Genomic DNA, 17,015 nt, shown 5'->3' on the forward strand with positions numbered 1-17,015 from the left:
AGATGATTTTTCTCTCTTTCTCCTTTCTGGCTTTGTGCCCCCCCCCACAACTGGTTGGTGGACAAAGTTGCTTGCTGGGGGTGACCCGTCTAATGGGTATGGTATTCCATTTATCCCCCTTTTTGCTTTTCTCTTTACAGAACCAACTGTGGGAGTCTGCTTCCCTCCCGAAACCACTCCCTTAAGAGTGTACTTCCTCCCGGAATTGCAAGGCATAGAACTTTATAACCTTTGGGACTGATAGGGTTATCTTGCATCGGATCAATTTCCCTTTCCTGTGGAGTCCGACCACTTTGGACTTGGGTCCGTGATTTATCGACGTTCTGCGGGGAGACCTTCTCGGAACTTGGTCCACGAGTCCTTCACTCGTCATTTTCCACTTTCTTTACGTCACCCTTCCTTCGATGCAATTCGTCCTTTGGTTTTGCGACCGACGCCTTTTGTCTTATTCTCGGTTTTTGGCCTATCCCTTTCGTACTTTGCTTTTGGACCCCTTCAGTCTCTGGTAGTAAACTTTGAAAGATCCTTTTCAAAACAAATTTTTAGAAAGAAAACGAAAACGGTAGGAAAGGAGAAAAATCTTCCTGAACCAAAAAACTTATCTGGATGACATGACTGGTCCTTATGATCAAGGCGTGCACTGTAGATTCCTGACCCAGTCTAGTTGTATCAATCAACTTGCCTGATGACCTTACTTGCTGGGGATAAATGGGTGTCCATTTCTTTGCGAACGCGGACCCTTCCGTTGATCTGTCTTGTCGCCTCATAGTGCCCTTCGAGGGGTTTTCACTAATGAGACTCTCTCTTTTCTCTCGGCTCCCGGCGCCTTATGGTGCATGTAAAGGTTTTCACCGATAAGACTCTCTCATTTATATATCTCATCTTTCGTTGCCTTGTGGTGCCTGCGAAGGTTTTCACCGCCAAGACTCTCTCATTTTATTTCTTCACCGAAGAATTGGAGTGCTGTCGATATGACCCTCTCTTCTGGAGATTCCTTTGGACTATCAATTCACTTCCAGTTTTATGATCCTCCTCTTTGTCGGGAATCAGTGTATCATTCTTGACTTTATTTGCCTGACTTGGCACCTCTTGGAGGTTGATCAGGAGGTCTTTTTTGGACATCGATGTTGGTTTTGGTGTGGGGCTAAAAAGAAAGGCTAAATGAAATAACTTTGATGGGTGATCCGCTACAACTTTTGGAATCAACTTTTGTTGGAATTTTAAAACATAACATCTGCCCCAGTTTTCTTGCTTGGGGGATTTATTTTTTTACTCTATGTTGAGCTATGTGCATTACGCACATTGTGCCTATTATGCACACTTATGGACATTATGCACACTATGACCGAGCCGTGAGGCGCCTACGTATCCTCTTTGAGGAATCAGGTCAAACGTAGTTCCCACCATTTTGTTTTTCTTGTGATTTTATCTTCTTCTTTTTCATTTTCTTTTACAATTTTCTTTTTCCTTCTCTTTTTTTCTTTTTATATTTTTTTTCTTTTTTTTTTCATTAGTGATTCCAAAAGAGGGATATGAAAGAATAACTTAAGGCTCAAAAGGGGGGAAACAAGGGTAAAAAGTGTTTGGATAGAAGAAAGAATTGCCTCCGTCATTTCATTATCCAATAAGTACCAAGTACAAACAAACGAACCAATAATTGCCACAATCAAAGAAATTACGCATAATATCTTTTGACTGCATCCGAATTGATAGACATGTCAACACATCTTCCCTCGATATCCGTCAGACACAAAGCATCGTTGGACAATACTCTGGTCACGATATAAGGCCCTTGCCAATTTGGGGTGAACTTGCCTTTTGCCTCGACCTGATGTGGGAGGAACTTCTTCAATACCTGCTGCCCTATTTCAAACTTCCTGGGGCATACCTTCTTATTATATGTTCTTGCCATTCTCTTCTGATACAGCTGACCATGGCACACCGCTGGCAATCTTTTCTCGTCTATCAAGCTCAACTGTTCCAATCGAGCTTTGACCCATTCATCATCATCAATCTTGGCTTCAGCGACAATCCGGAGGGACGAAATTTCGACCTCCGCCGGTATTACGGCCTCAGTTCCGTACACCAACAAATAAGGAGTTGTACCTATAGAAGTCCGGACGGTAGTGCGGTAACCCAACAAAGCAAAGGGTAATCTCTCGTGCCATTGTCTGGACCCCTCCACCATCTTTCGCAGTATCTTCTTGATGTTCTTATTGGCTGCTTCGACCGCTCCATTCGCCTTGGGACGGTATGGGGTGGAATTGCGGTGTGTAATCTTGAATTGTTGGCATACCTCTCTCATCAGGCTGCTGTTAAGATTCGCACCGTTATCCGTGATGATTACTTTTGGGATCCCAAATCTGCAGATGATATGGGAGTGCAAAAAATCCACCACTGCCTTTTTAGTTACCGACTTGAAGGTTTTAGCCTCAACCCATTTGGTGAAGTAGTCTATGGTTACTAGAATGAACCTATGACTGTTGGATGCTGCCGGCTCGATAGGCCCAATGACATCCATGCCCCATGCAACAAACGGTCAGGGTGCTGACATCGTATGTAACTCTGTTGGCGGAGAATGAATCAGATCTCCATGTATCTGACACTGATGGCATTTCCTCACGAAGGTGATACAGTCATGTTCCATGGTGAGCCAATAATACCCTGCCCTAAGGATCTTCCTTGCCAACACGTATCCGCTCATATGTGGCCCACAAACTCCAGCATGTACCTCTGCCATAACCGTCGTGGCCTGACCGGCATCTATACATCTCAACAATCCCAAATCCGGGGTTCTCTTGTACAACACTCCTCAGCTGAAGAAGAAACCATTTGACAGGCGTCGAAGGGCTCTTTTTTGGTCTCTAGTGGCCTGTTCCGGATATATCCCCATTTTGAGGTACTCCTTGATATCATGAAACCAGGGCTCGCCATCCGCTTCTTCTTCCACCGCGTTGCAATAAGCGTGCTGATCACGAACCTGGACGTGCAGAGGGTCAACATACATTTTGTCAGGGTGGTGCAACATTGATGCTAAGGTGGCCAATGCATCCGCAACCTCGTTATGAACTCTTGGGATATGTTTGAACTTCACCGATCGAAATCACTTGCTCATATCGTGCAAGCATTGTCGATATGGTATGAGTTTCAAATCCCGTGTTTCCCATTCACCCTGAATCTGATGTACCAAGAGGTCCGAGTCTCCCAAGACCAAAACGTCTTGGACATCCATGTCCGCAGCCAATCACAGACCCAAAATGCAAGCTTCGTACTCGGCCATATTATTGGTGCAATAGAAGCATAGTTGAGTCGTAACAGGATAATGGCGCCCTATTTCCAAAATGAGTACCGCTCATATTCCAACCCCTTTCGCGTTCGCAGCTCCATCGAAGAAAAGCTTCCAACCCGGTTCCTCGGGTAACTCCAGCTCGTTTGTATGCATCACCTCTTTGTCGGGAAAATACGTTCTTAACGGCTCGTATTTTTCATCAACGAGATTCTCTGCCAAATGGTCGGCCAACGCCTGGGCTTTCATGGCTGTCTTCGTCACATAGACGATATCAAACTCTGTGAGCAGAATTTGCCATTTGGCCAACCTTCTTGTGGGCATAGGTTTCTGAAAGATATACTTCAATGGGTCCAAACGGGATATGAGATAAGTAGTATACGAGGACAGGTAGTGTTTCAACTTCTGATCTACCCAAGTTAGGGTGCAGCATGTTTTCTCGAGTTGAGTGTATTTGATCTCATATACTGTGAATTTCTTGCTAAGATAGTAGATGGCCTGCTCCTTCCTTCCTATGTCATCGTGTTGCCCCAGTACACAACCAAACGAATTTTCCAGGACCGTCAGATAAAGAATTAAGGGCTTCCCTGGCTTAGGCGGGACCAACACGGGTGGATTAGACAAATACCCTTTGATTTGGTCGAAAGCCTCTTGACATTCTGCCGTCCAACTTACAGCAGCATCCTTTTTCAGCAATCGAAATATGGGCTCACAAATCGCCGTGAGTTGAGCGATAAACCTGCTGATGTAATTGAGTCTACCCAACAAACTCATTACCTCTGTTTTGTTCTTTGGCGGTGGCAAATCTCGGATGGATTCGATCTTGGATGGGTCTAACTCAATCCCCCGCCGACTGACGATGAATCCTAACAGATTTCTTGATGAAACCCCGAATGCGAATTTGGCCGGATTGAGCTTGATATCATACCTTCGGAGTCTTTGGAAAAATCTCCTTAGGTCTGCTACATGGTCTTCTTGACGCCAGGACTTTATGATCACATCATCTACGTACACCTCAATTTCTTTGTGCATCATGTCATGAAACACAGTAGTCATTGCTCGCATGTACGTTGCCCCGACGTTCTTCAATCCGAACGGCATTACCCGATAGCAGTAAGTTCCCCATGGCATAATAAAAGCTGTTTTTTCCGCATCTTCCTCGTCCATTAGGATCTGATGATAACCTGCATAGCAATCCACGATGGATCCAATCTCGCGCTCGGCGCAATTATCGATCAAGATATGGATGTTGGGCAAGGGAAAATTGTCCTTGGGACTTGCTTTGTTGAGGTTGCGGTAGTCGACGCACACCCTGATTTTCCCATCCTTCTTTGGAACTGGTACCACATTGGCCAACCACTCAGGATATCGAGTGACCCGAATGACCTTCGCCTGCAACTGCTTAATCACCTCTTCTTTGATCTTTACACTCATTTCTGTTTTAAATTTCCTTAACTTTTGCTTGATCGGAGGGTATGCCGGGTCAGTGGGCAATTTGTGAACCACTAAATTGGTGCTTAATCCCGGCATATCGTCATATGACCATGCAAAAACATCTTTGAATTCCATGAGGGTTTTGATCAATTCTTCCCTGACACTCGGTTCAATATGGATGCTGATCTTGGTTTCTCGGACATTATCAGCGTCTCCTAGATTCACAACCTCAGTGTCATTTAGGTTAGGTTTGGGTTTTTCTTCAAATTGGCACAGTTCTCAGTTTATCTCTTCGAAGGCTTCATCTTCGTCATATTCAGAGTCATCGTCACAAACGACCTCTTGTATCATTAAGTCGGATTCAAATTGATTGATTAGACTAGGTCGAAGATCCGCTGTGCATGCCATGTCATTAGAACCAGTAAAAAGAGAACTGTCCAGAAAGAAAAGGAACAAAACAAAATTAAAATAAGACAAAAGAAGAGAACTTTATTAAACTTGCGGGATAAAAGGGTTCACACTTTTACAAAACAAAAGTAAAATTTGGATTACACCCTGGAATAATCCGAACAAAATAAAACAAACGAAAGCATAAATCAAAGCCTACTACCAAGACTCCCCTCGGACAGGAAGAGGAGTAACTGTCCAATTGTTGGTTTTGGCCTCAGGCCCCACAAACTGTATCTCTGCTCTGCTGGAACCTTCTCCAGCTTCTACCATACTGACATCAGCGAATAGCCTCTTGAAACTGTGATTCAGGTCCCCATCCATACCAATTAATGGTCCTAGAATCTTTGGGACTGGCGGCCCCTTGGCACTTGCTCTGACGAAAGATCTTGAAAGACGTGGCACGGGTTTGGGAAGATACCAGACTTTCTTTTTCATTTTCCGCGCTTGCCTTACATCTGCTGCGGTTGGTTTGAACCCCAATCCGAAAGTTTCCAGATTTTTAGGCAAGGAGACAGGTTGGACAATCCCCTGAAGATCAACTCCCAGGCCTTTTCCCGGCGCAAACCCGTTGCCCAGCATTTCCGAGACCATCATGATTGTTGCGGAAGCTACCCTAGGGTACTGAAGGATCTTACCCTCAGAAATCTTGTTTGCCGACATTGTATCGAAAATCTGGTAGACCCAAGGACCTTTGTCATCATCGGTCTCTATGAATGGCACAATGGCGCCACCCATGGTGCACGCCGTGTCCTCGCCGTGTAGCACGACCTCTTGTCTTTCCCACTCGAACTTCACCATCTGATGTAAGGTGGAGGGCACTGCTTTGGCTGTATGAATCCATGGTCGTCCTAATAGAAGGTTGTAGGATACTGTGGCATCTAAAACCTGGAACTCCATGGTGAACAGGACTAGACCGATGGTCAATTCAAGTACAACATCCCCTACAGTGGCTGTTCCATTTCCGTCAAATCCTCGGACACAGATGCTATTCTTGTGGATTCTTCCGTGGTCGATCTTTAACTGGTGCAGAGTGGATAATGGGCAGATATTGGCACTTGAACCATTGTCCACCAATACACGAGTGACTACCGAGTTTTCATATTTGACAGTTAGGTAGAGATCTTTATTATGCTCTGTACCTTCCATCGGCAGGTCATCATCTGAGAATGTTACCCTGTTCACCTCGAAAATCTTGTTGGCAATGGTTTCCAGAAATCTCGTTGGGCACATGAGCCTCGTTCAATATCTTCATCAAGGCCCGACGATGCTCCTCAGAATGGATTAGTAATGACAGCAGCGAGATCTGGGCCGGTGTTTTCCTCAGCTGTTCGACCACGGAGTAGTCCTGCACTTTCATCTTTCTCAGGAACTCCTCAGCCTCTTCTTCGGATACAGGTTTCTTGGTTACAGCTGGGTTGGTTCTTCTCAGTTCTACCAGAGCGAAACACCGTCCTGATCGAGTCAGCCCTTGCGCTTCACAACTAACCTCTTCCACTTGTTTTCCTTTGTACATCACCACCGCCTTTTCGTATTTCCAAGGCACATCCTTGATATCAATCATCGGCAGCTGGACTACAGGCTTTATGGTGACCAGCTCTCTGTATACCCCCTTCAACACAACTGTAGGTGTGGGCGGAATCCCTGATATTACCAACTTGTTTGGCTCGGGTTTGCTTGTTATGGCGGAAGGGCTCTTTCCCAATATCACTACTGGCTTGACGCCTTCTTCCTGCGACTGTACCCTCGTTCCCCCACTGGTTGATCCTTCTTTTGGTGTGGCCTGGATCATCATCACTGTCTGTGAAGGTTTTCTCAACTCTCCTCCCTCATACACCAACTCGATCATGTGAGTCTCATGGTGCGCTGGCAGTGAGTTCTGGTTGATGTTAGGAGCATCTGGTGTCTGGACCTCGATCTTATTGGTGTCAATAAGATCCTGTATGGCATGCCTCAATTTCCAACACTTTTCGGTATCATGCCCCAGCATCCCTGAGCAGTATTCACAACTTATTGATCGATCCAAATTCTGGGGTGGGGGATTTGGTTCTCGAGTCTGGACAGGACTGACCAAACCCAGTTGCCCCAATTTGGGGAACAAAGCGGTGTAGGTTTCTCCCAACTCCGTGAAAGTTCTGTGTTTCCGCAGCCTGTCATTCCTAGCATCTGGATTTCCCCGAAAGCCTGCCCCTGGCGGGTTTCTATACACCCTCGGTGGAGGATAGGTGTTTTGTGGTGGTGCATATATGTTCTGGGGAGCCGGCGCGTGCCATTGCGGGCGAACCGGAGGCTGAGTGTATGTCTGGGCCTGGTGTACGGAGCAATGTGGCTCTCGAGGCAGATAGCAGTGCTGTGGCGGGTTGTATGGGTAGTTTGGCCTGTGAGGTCTGGGTTGGTTGTAGTGGGGTTTGCCAGACCTGGACCAGCCGCTTGCCTCAATCGTGGCAATTTCTTCTTTCTTCCTTCTTCCCAGCGCACCTCTCGCGCTGCTCTGAATAGCCTGGGTCGTGGCCTTGAGTGCCGAGTAATTCAGGATTTTGTCAGACCTCAGACCTTCTTCTATCATGACCCCTATCTTCACTACCTCGTTGAAGGATTTTCCAACCGTCGTCACCAAGTGACCAAAGTAGGTTGGATCCAATGTTTGCAAGAAGTAATTTACCATCTCTCCCTCTCTCATGGGAGGATCGACTCTGGCCACTTGCTCTCTCCAGCGGAACCCGTACTAGCGAAAACTTTCCCCGGGCTTCTTCCCGGTCCTCAATAACGTGAGACGGTCAGGGACTATCTCGAGATTGTATTGAAAATGACCTGCGAAAGCTTGCGCCAGATCATCCCAGGTGTACCATCTGCTGGAATCCTGCCTGGTATACCATTCTAGTGCAGATCCGCTCAGACTTTGGCCGAAATAAGCTATCAGCAGCTCATCTTTGCCGCCTGCCCCTCTCATTTTGCTACAGAATCCCCGCAAATGTGCCATGGGATCACCGTGCCCTTCATATAAATCGAACTTAGGCATCTTGAACCCAGCCGGGAGTTGGACGTCCGGGAAAGGGCATAGATCTTTGTAAGCCACGCTGACTTGGTTGCCCAATCCGTGCAGGTTCCTGAAGGACTGCTCCAGGATTTTGAACTTCCTCAATACCTCATCCTGTTCAGGGGCTTTAACCGGCTTTTCAATCTCTGCCGGTACCTCCAAGTGCGGGTTGTAGGTCTGTGGTTCGGGGGCATGGAATGTGGGCTCAGGGGGATAGTATTGCGTATCGTAAGCCTGAAACAATGGCTCACTGGCCGTTCTTTGTAGGGTGACTGATGTGGGTCCCACAAAAGTGGGAATATTTGGTGTTGGGAGAGGTTGATGGGGTGGTGGAGCTTAGGAATCATGTGGGCTTCTTTCCTGATGATAACGGGGATTCGGGAGGCTTGTTGAAGGGCCGAAGTGAGGGTATTCCGGCATGTGCCCCAGTGGCTCAGAGCTCTTTTGTGCTTTGGCTAGAGCCAGCTGCATTGCATTCATCTCTAGTCCCATCCTTTCAATCTTTTCCATCGCTTCTTTTAACAACTGGCTCATCGGCCTTTCTTCCTCGTTAGTATTCTCTGAAGTAGTCATGCTTGTTGCTACTGGTCCTTTGGATCTGGTTTGGTAAGAGTGTGTTGCCAGAATTCTTTAACAACTAACTGTCTGGATTCAGACAACAACAAACTTTGTTAGCGTTAGAGCTTAACAGATTTGATCATAACACATAGAGGATGCAATGCTCCTAGGCAGTTAACCGTTTCTACATGCTTTGCTTCGAACAACATGCGTCATCCCGGCTTGCTCATTTGTCCCTTTTTAAAGTACTTTGGGAAACCCTGTATTTTATTTTATTTTTGTATTTTCTTTTCTTTCTTTATTAAAAGCGGTCGGATCTTATGGGGATTGCCTACGTATCACGTTCCTGCGCGAATCAGACCAGGCGTAGTTCTGCCATAAAGTAAAGAAACACAAAATTCTTTTGGAGTCACTTAATTTCATTATCGAAACTTGCTATTAAACAAAATAGCAACAGTACAGACTCCACAGTTTTTAACTTGATTTGACTAAAAGAAAAGAAAACAACATATGGGAAAGCAACGAAGCCAAATAAACAGGACTCGACCCCAAGATTAATTTTCCAACTTAGGGGCCCACGAGGCATCATTCGGCCCTTTCGTGGCCCTAGGTGTAAGGTCTCTCTGCAAGCTTCTCAATTCATTCATGATCCGGTGGACGCAGCCCATGATGGAAATAAGGAGGGTCTTCCGTGGTATTTGCTCACATGCTAGGCATTTCATGTAGATGTAATGCCCAATTTCGTCGATCCTTCCTCGAATGTTGTCCCTTTCAATGAACAATTGCCCGATTTGTCGGTTCTTTAGTCCCAGTGCCTGAGCATTGTCGGCAAGTTGATCCTGGAACAACTCCATTTGTCTCTCCATGCAGGCCATTGCATCGTAACAACGTCTTCTGTCAGCCTGAGCGTCTCGTGCTTGTTTGATGATCCGATCATGTAGATTGGAGTTCGTTTCCCTTAATATCCCGATGCTCATTTCATAATCCCTTATGACCTGTTGCAGACGCTGCCTCCGGGCCATTGTACCTTTTGCCCATTTTACCTTCATCCTTGCTATGCAAGATTCTGATTGTTCTAATTCTTCTTGGCTTTGGATGACCTGATTTCTCAAACTCGCTATCAATCTTTCGTCGGAGCGACGCTTCTGTCGGTCAATGTTACTCTTACTGGCTTGGCGAAGGAGGGCCTTCAGGGTCTGGTTCTCTTGGGCTAGCTTGTTTCTTTCAGCCTGCTCCGAGGCAACTTGCACGTTGTTTTCAAATACAAGCCTTTCAACTTGTCGCTTTAGCTTCCCGATTTCAGCTCGATAACCTTCCTCTTTTGCGAGTCAGCCCCATTGTTCTTGTGATGACTCAACAAAATCTTGGAGGTGAGGCCATTTGGTTGGCCGCTCTACAATGTTCTTCTTATTATGCCAAGCAAGATAGGCCGGCGAGACTTCACCTCTAGATACATCACCTACCCGAGTATTTGCCGTCAGGTACTGGCATTCACCCCATATGTAACAAACTGTCTTTTCAGGAAATTGACCGTCACTGCTGACCTCGACTGCTTAAGTGCTGAGATCTTCGTCCGGGTGCACCACCTGACACCTCCCAATTGCCTCATCACCCTGTAAGGGGCATAAGGCTGAATACCTCTGAGTCCCATTAAGAGGAAGTGAGGACCAGTGGCCGGCATGTATACAATTTCTTCCACAGGAAGCCAACCCAAAGTCCAATTTATTTGTTCTGTAGTGATGGCACGGAGATAGGATATCCATTCTTCAAACCCTTCTGGTAATCGGAAACCTGAAACCCTCAGGTGATAACCTTCGATGCAGTCTTCGTTTGTAGACATGTAGCGTATACACTGAGGATGGCGACACAAGTGTTCGATCATCCACATCTGTAATAACAAGTTGCACCCTTCGAAGAAATCTGCCCCGGCCTTACAAGCCGTGAGGGCTCGGTATATTTCTGACACTATCATAGGGGCAATGATGCTTTTATCGTTGGTAATCAGGACTTTGACGATTCCTGCCACCTTAAAATCGATATTTCTATCTTTTCGGGGAAACACCACAATGCCCAAGAATGCCACCATGAAAGCGAACCGCCTATGCTTATTCCACTTTGCCAGATTTCCTCTACTGCAGACACCACTTTCCGGATCATTGAATCCTCCTATGTGCCCGTACCTCTGGTATATGAATTTCAGGGTAGAAAAACCTCTATCCAGTTCAGCGTATGGGACTCCCTTGCTTATCTTCAACAGATCCATGAATTTGTGTGAATTCACAGCTCTTGGAGCGATCAGGTATTTGTGTCTCAAACCTTCAGTGACGTCCATGTAACCTGCCACTTCTTCTAAGGTTGGGGTGAGTTCAAAATCCGAAAAGCGGAATACGTTGTGGGCGGGGTCCCAAAATGTAACCAAAGCCTTTATGATATCGCATCGGGGCCTGACATTCAACAGATTAGCCAGACCTCCCAGGTGCAGTTTAATCTTGTCTTGCTTTGACTTTTCCAAATCCTCCCACCATAATCGCACCTCCAGAGGGATTTTGCTCCTAACTGTTACGGACAAACTTGGACTTATGCTCATTCTGCATTTTTTATTGGGGGTGATTAAGCAAAGATCCGGACTTATTTGACTCAAATACCAAATTGACACACCTCTTTCCTAGAAAAACGAAATTTGGTTGTTTCTGAAAGCATGATGTCACCTTGACTATTTCAAAACTTTTGTTCTTTTGGACTGTACCTATTTTTTGAAAAAGTAAGTTGGGCCCGATGGGGGTTGCCTACGTATTTCACACCCTGCGAGAATCAAACTGACGTAGTTCGGGCGGAAAACATAAACCAAATTTTGGAAACCATATTTCTCATGACAAACTATTTTTCCTTTTCTGTTCAAAATAAAACAAAGACTCTTTTTTTTTCCTTGGCTTTTAATAAAACAAATTAATAAGACACATTTTGTTTATTTTCTCAAAATTCCGGAAGAGTTTCAACCGTTTTTTGGGTATTGGTTTTTCCGAAAATAATTAATTCCCTAACCGTTACTTCCTCTCTTTTTTTTCTTCTTTTTCAAAACATTCCCGATATTCAAAAGCCGGTCAGCATGCAAGTCTGAAACAAGTAAATGCATAAAGCAAACAGGATGTAGCAGGATGGTCTTTCATTTTAGGTTGCTAGTCCTAGACGGACCCAACCCCTGTGTTGAGTCCCCTAAGTCAAATGCACATGATGCAAATAAGCGTTCCTACTAGGGATCCGGCATGAGGCTTTGTTATGCTAAGATTAAAACCTGGGTATTTGTTCTAGACCTGGCTTACCCGAGCGGACAACTCGAGCCGAGGATAGGAGCTGTGTACCGGTAACCAAAAGGCCATCCGGTTTTGCAACTCCTCCGAATCCTCGTTCTATTTTGGTATATGACGCTAACAGAAAGAAGCCACGACCAGTGTGCACTCCTCAAGAGAGAGAAGAGAGGGGTTTCGGCACAGTTTATATATACAGTTCAGATAATATCAAAGCGGTAAAAACATCATTTTGCACATTTAGGTTAAAACATATAATAAAATCAGATAATAAATAAAGCCAAATAATAACAATTATTCTAAGCTCGAATTCTTAACCCTGAACCAGTGGTTCTGGGTTTAGAGATCCCCAGCAGAGTCGCTAGAGCTGTCACACCTCCTTTTTCCGCACCCGAGAGGGTACAAGGGAGTTTTTTTCAATTAAAGGACAATCGAAACGGGATTGGTTTATTTATTTCAGAGTCGCCACTTGGGAGATTTAGGGTGTCTCAAGTCACTAATTTTAATCCCGAATCGAGGAAAAGAATGACTCTATATTACAGTCTGCGTACCAGAAATCCGGAGAAGGAATTCTGTTAACCCGGGAGAAGGTGTTAGGCATTCCCGAGTTCCGTAGTTCTAGCACGGTCGCTCAACTGTCATATTCGGCTTGATTATCTGATTTTATACAAATATGAACTTGTGTGCAAATTTTAACTTTCACTGCTTTCATAATTATTATTATTATTTTTACAAGGAATTGCAACATCGTGAAAACATACCTCGAACCATGTTACATCAATGTACACGTGATTATTGACATATCTCGACTCAGTTGAAATTTGGATTTGGGTCACATAAATGTGCACCCGAGTTAAGGAAAATAAATTATTAAAGGCGCGCTTAAAGCAACTAGCGTATTGTTATTTTGGGGAAGGCCATGAAATTCGCTAAAACGGCCTGTCCCGAATTCTAAGTATTTTAATATATATACATTTAGAGGGCCCCGCACTCTGTACATTTTTTGTTTGTCGAGGCTCGTCTCATTCCTTATAAAAAGAATTTGCAACGTCGTGGAAATGCATCTCAGACCACGCCACAATCAATGTACCCGTGATTAGAGACACATTTCGACTCCGTTGAGATTTGGATTTGGGTCCCATAAGTGTGCACCCGAGTTTAAGAAAGTAATTTAATTAAGTCGCGTCTAAAGAGGCTAACGCGTTATTATCTTTGGGGAAGGCAGTGAAATTCACTAAACGATCCATCCCAAAATCTAAGTATTTATTATGACTAGTTATTGAGGGCCCCGCGATTTGCATTTTTATTTGGCAAGGCTCGTCTCGTTTTATTTTAAGGATAAACCTACAGCAACTTCATTTTTCTATTAAGTTCGTCTCTAAAATAAAGAAAACTCTTAATTAATTACATGCTGAAAAACGTAATTTGTTAGTTATTAGTTTATGACTAACGCAAATGAAAACTTGCAGCAGAGTTTGTACAAAATGGATTGCTTTCGTTCTATATTCTATTACTCAAGAAGGCTGAGACATGAGATTGACGCACAATAATATCGAAACAGATTATTCTTAGGCGAAGTATTCAGACGTATTCAACCTTATTCATTTGACGGACATACGTACGAAGTTCAGTTAATTATTTCTTACATGCTTGACATTAAAAAACGGGACAACTGAAACTAACCCTGTCTAACTTAAACGGTATTACCATGTGTTTAGCTATACTATTTTTCTTTTGCTATAATCCAAATTGCCTAATATACCTTCGAAATACCCATTACCTACTGGTGAATTAAGATGACACAAATGTGATCACTGCATTTATTTTAACAGACCTTATGTGAAACCCTTGTTGGCCGAGTATAACTAACTTCTTTTCTGATTTACATACAACGACAGGTTACAGACCAAACTCAATAAGGCTAAAAATTGTTTCGTTACATAGTTTGAAAGCCAAACTTTACATGTTGAACATATAAGTATTCTAAACTACAAAACAGCAGAAAAGTGGTAACTATGCTAGTGTTTGGACTGCAATACTTCTCATGCTCTTATTCAACTCCAAACTTTACCGAATTTAGAATGGGTACCTGGATGTTTGAACAATAAGAAGGAGATGAAGAAAAGTATCAGCAACAGGCAACCAAACAGCAAGCAACACAACAACAATAACCAACCTCAGTGATGAAGCTCACAAGTGGTCGAGCACCAAACAAACCAAACCCAGGAAACAGAGTAGTAAAATGCAGCCGAGAAAACCAGAATGTTCAATGCAGTAGCAGCAGAAATTCAATAACCACAAAAGCTCAGCAAACAACCAACAGCAATCAGCAAAGATAGCTTGACCAACTTCAACTCTTACACAGTTTCAGATGATACTTATTCACAGTATTCTGAAATTTCTTTCTATTTTTTTTCTTTCTCTGAAGACTAAAAGTCCAGCCCCTTTTATGTTCTGAAACAGCTTATTTATAAGCTAATCCAGGTTAGTCAGGCTGCCGGGATCCTGTAAATTGCAATCTGCCCATACCCCTTAGCTTCCCATGCCTAAGCATCTTCTTGATGCAGAACATTTTGTTCCCCACGCCTGGCCTATTGCTCTATTCAAGTGTCATGGGTTTAGTTAAGTATTAAACTCCCATACTCTTATGTTTTGTCCCCACTAATACTAGATTAATAGTATTTCTGATTAAACAATTGATAGCCCATTATTCTTGAATATTTAATCAGTCTTTGCCCCAACCAAAACTATCCCACAGACCCTTGATCATTGCTGTCTTGCCTCACCCTTTCCTTCTATTGTGTCTGCCAGTTACTAGTTCGAATCCCCCCTCCCACAGCTAACAAACCAACCTATAATCAGTCCAACACAAGCCTTCAACAAAATCAGCCAGTAACTGGCTGTGAAACTAACCTAAATCACTCAGTTAGTTCATTTGTTATTTAACACTGTGAAACTAACGTCAAACATGTGTTGAGTCGACTTTGCGAGTTATAACGTATACTAATTAGTCGCTAATCGACTAAACCTAAAACAGAAACAAACTAAGTGTCTCAGGCCTTTTCGGACAACAATGGAACTTTACAACACTTAATTATTTGACGACGTTACTCAGGTCGACTATACGAACTAATATACGTAACAATTAATCGACAAACATCACCGACTAAACAAAGCACCAATTTATTTCCAAACTCGGGGCATTTAACATAGAGTTTATGAAACTGAACTGGTCGACAACATCAGTCGAAGCGAACAAACATCTTATAACACTTAATTAACATTTAAGAAAAGAAATCGACCAAACAAAAGGGTCTTTTGAAGATGGGGGAACTGACAGAAAATAATCAAAAGATTCAAACAAATATACGAACATATGCACAAACAAAAGGAAAGAAAAAAAGATTACACCGGGAACTTACCTCAACACGAAACAGGTTTGGTTTTTTAGGGTTCTTGAACTCAGATTTGGGATTCGACAAGTTCTGCTTGCATTTGACCGGAACCAAAGCTGATTAAGGCCTGAGGGACGTTAGGGGAGTGACTAGGGTGAATATGGGGTGGTTTGGTGTAGATCTAGGTTTGGTCTTGGATCTTCGAATGAAGATTCGAGACGTTCGGGGAAGATTCGAGGTAAGCTGAGTGTAGATTTGGAGAGGGGGGGTCATGGTGGTTCAGGGGTGTAACTATGGTAGCCACCGGCATCCTAGCCGCCGGATTTATGCTGAAAGGACACCAGGGCGGCTGCTAGGGTTTCGGGGGTTTGGGGTCCCTTTTGAGAGAGACGAAGGAACGGGGGTGGGTGTTTGGATAGGGGGCGGGGTAAAAGGGTTAGGTTTATATATGCATTGAGGGTTTAGATCCTGGCCGTTGGATCAAGTGAGATCTATGGCCAGGATCTATTCACTTGGGAAGAACGATGTCGTTTTAGGCATGTGGTGGGTTGGACCGGGTAAGGAAATGGGTCGGACCAGATTAACGGGTCTAGGGGATGTGATCCTGGCCGTTGATTCGTTTGAGATCAACGGCCCAGCTTAGACGGGACAGAACGATGCCGTTTGGACCATGTCCGGGCAGCCTGTGTTTGGGATGTTTCTGGGTCCTGGTCTTGGGCCTATTTTTTGTTTCATTTTTCGGCCCAAACCGATTTTCATCACTCTTTCTTTTGTTTTTCTAGTTTTAAACTAAATGAACTAAATAAATAAATAAAAAAAAATGAAATTAAAACAACCAATATTGTAACACTTTAACACAATTATCACACACCTATAAAAATATTTAAGTAGGTTAAATCACAACCCGGAATAAACGATGTATATATATTTTGAATTTTCTTTTTATGACCGAATTATGGTTTAATTAACATGACATACATATTTTGTATTTTGTTTGATAAGATAAAAAATGAAAAAAATGGACAGAACCACAAATGACTACCAGCACATGTCACGTAAAAATTAAAAAAAATTGTACAGCGAGGTGTCAATGATTGTATTTTGGAGTGATTGTCCGTGGAGCAAAAATCACGTGCTTACAGCATTTAGTTCCCTTATAAATCGCATAAGTTTGGTTTTAAAGGGATAATTCTCATTGTTGTTACCGGATCCACTACCATTCCTCCCGACCCTATCAAAGCCGACTTTGCCCCTCGAGGTGTTGTCGTCGACCCTCTGCATCGTTTGATTAGGGGAGCACCGGGAGGAACTGGAACTCGTCCATTCGCGTTGTTGGAAGCACTCGACAACGCCTGCCTCAACTCTGTCATGACCTAGTCCTACTGTGAAAGATGACCCATAATAGCCTTTTGTTACTCTCTCAGGATCCTCACTGTTTAAGCGACGTACAGCATCATCAGGAGTTGCCTCCCCAACATGACACAAATACTGCCCGCCATGGACCGGTGTGGCCTCATCCCCCTCGTTGTGGGTATCACTGATTGAATCTTCGT

This window comes from Nicotiana tabacum, chromosome 20, assembly GCF_000715075.1.
Source record: "Nicotiana tabacum cultivar K326 chromosome 20, ASM71507v2, whole genome shotgun sequence".
Classification (NCBI taxonomy): Eukaryota; Viridiplantae; Streptophyta; class Magnoliopsida; order Solanales; family Solanaceae; genus Nicotiana; species Nicotiana tabacum.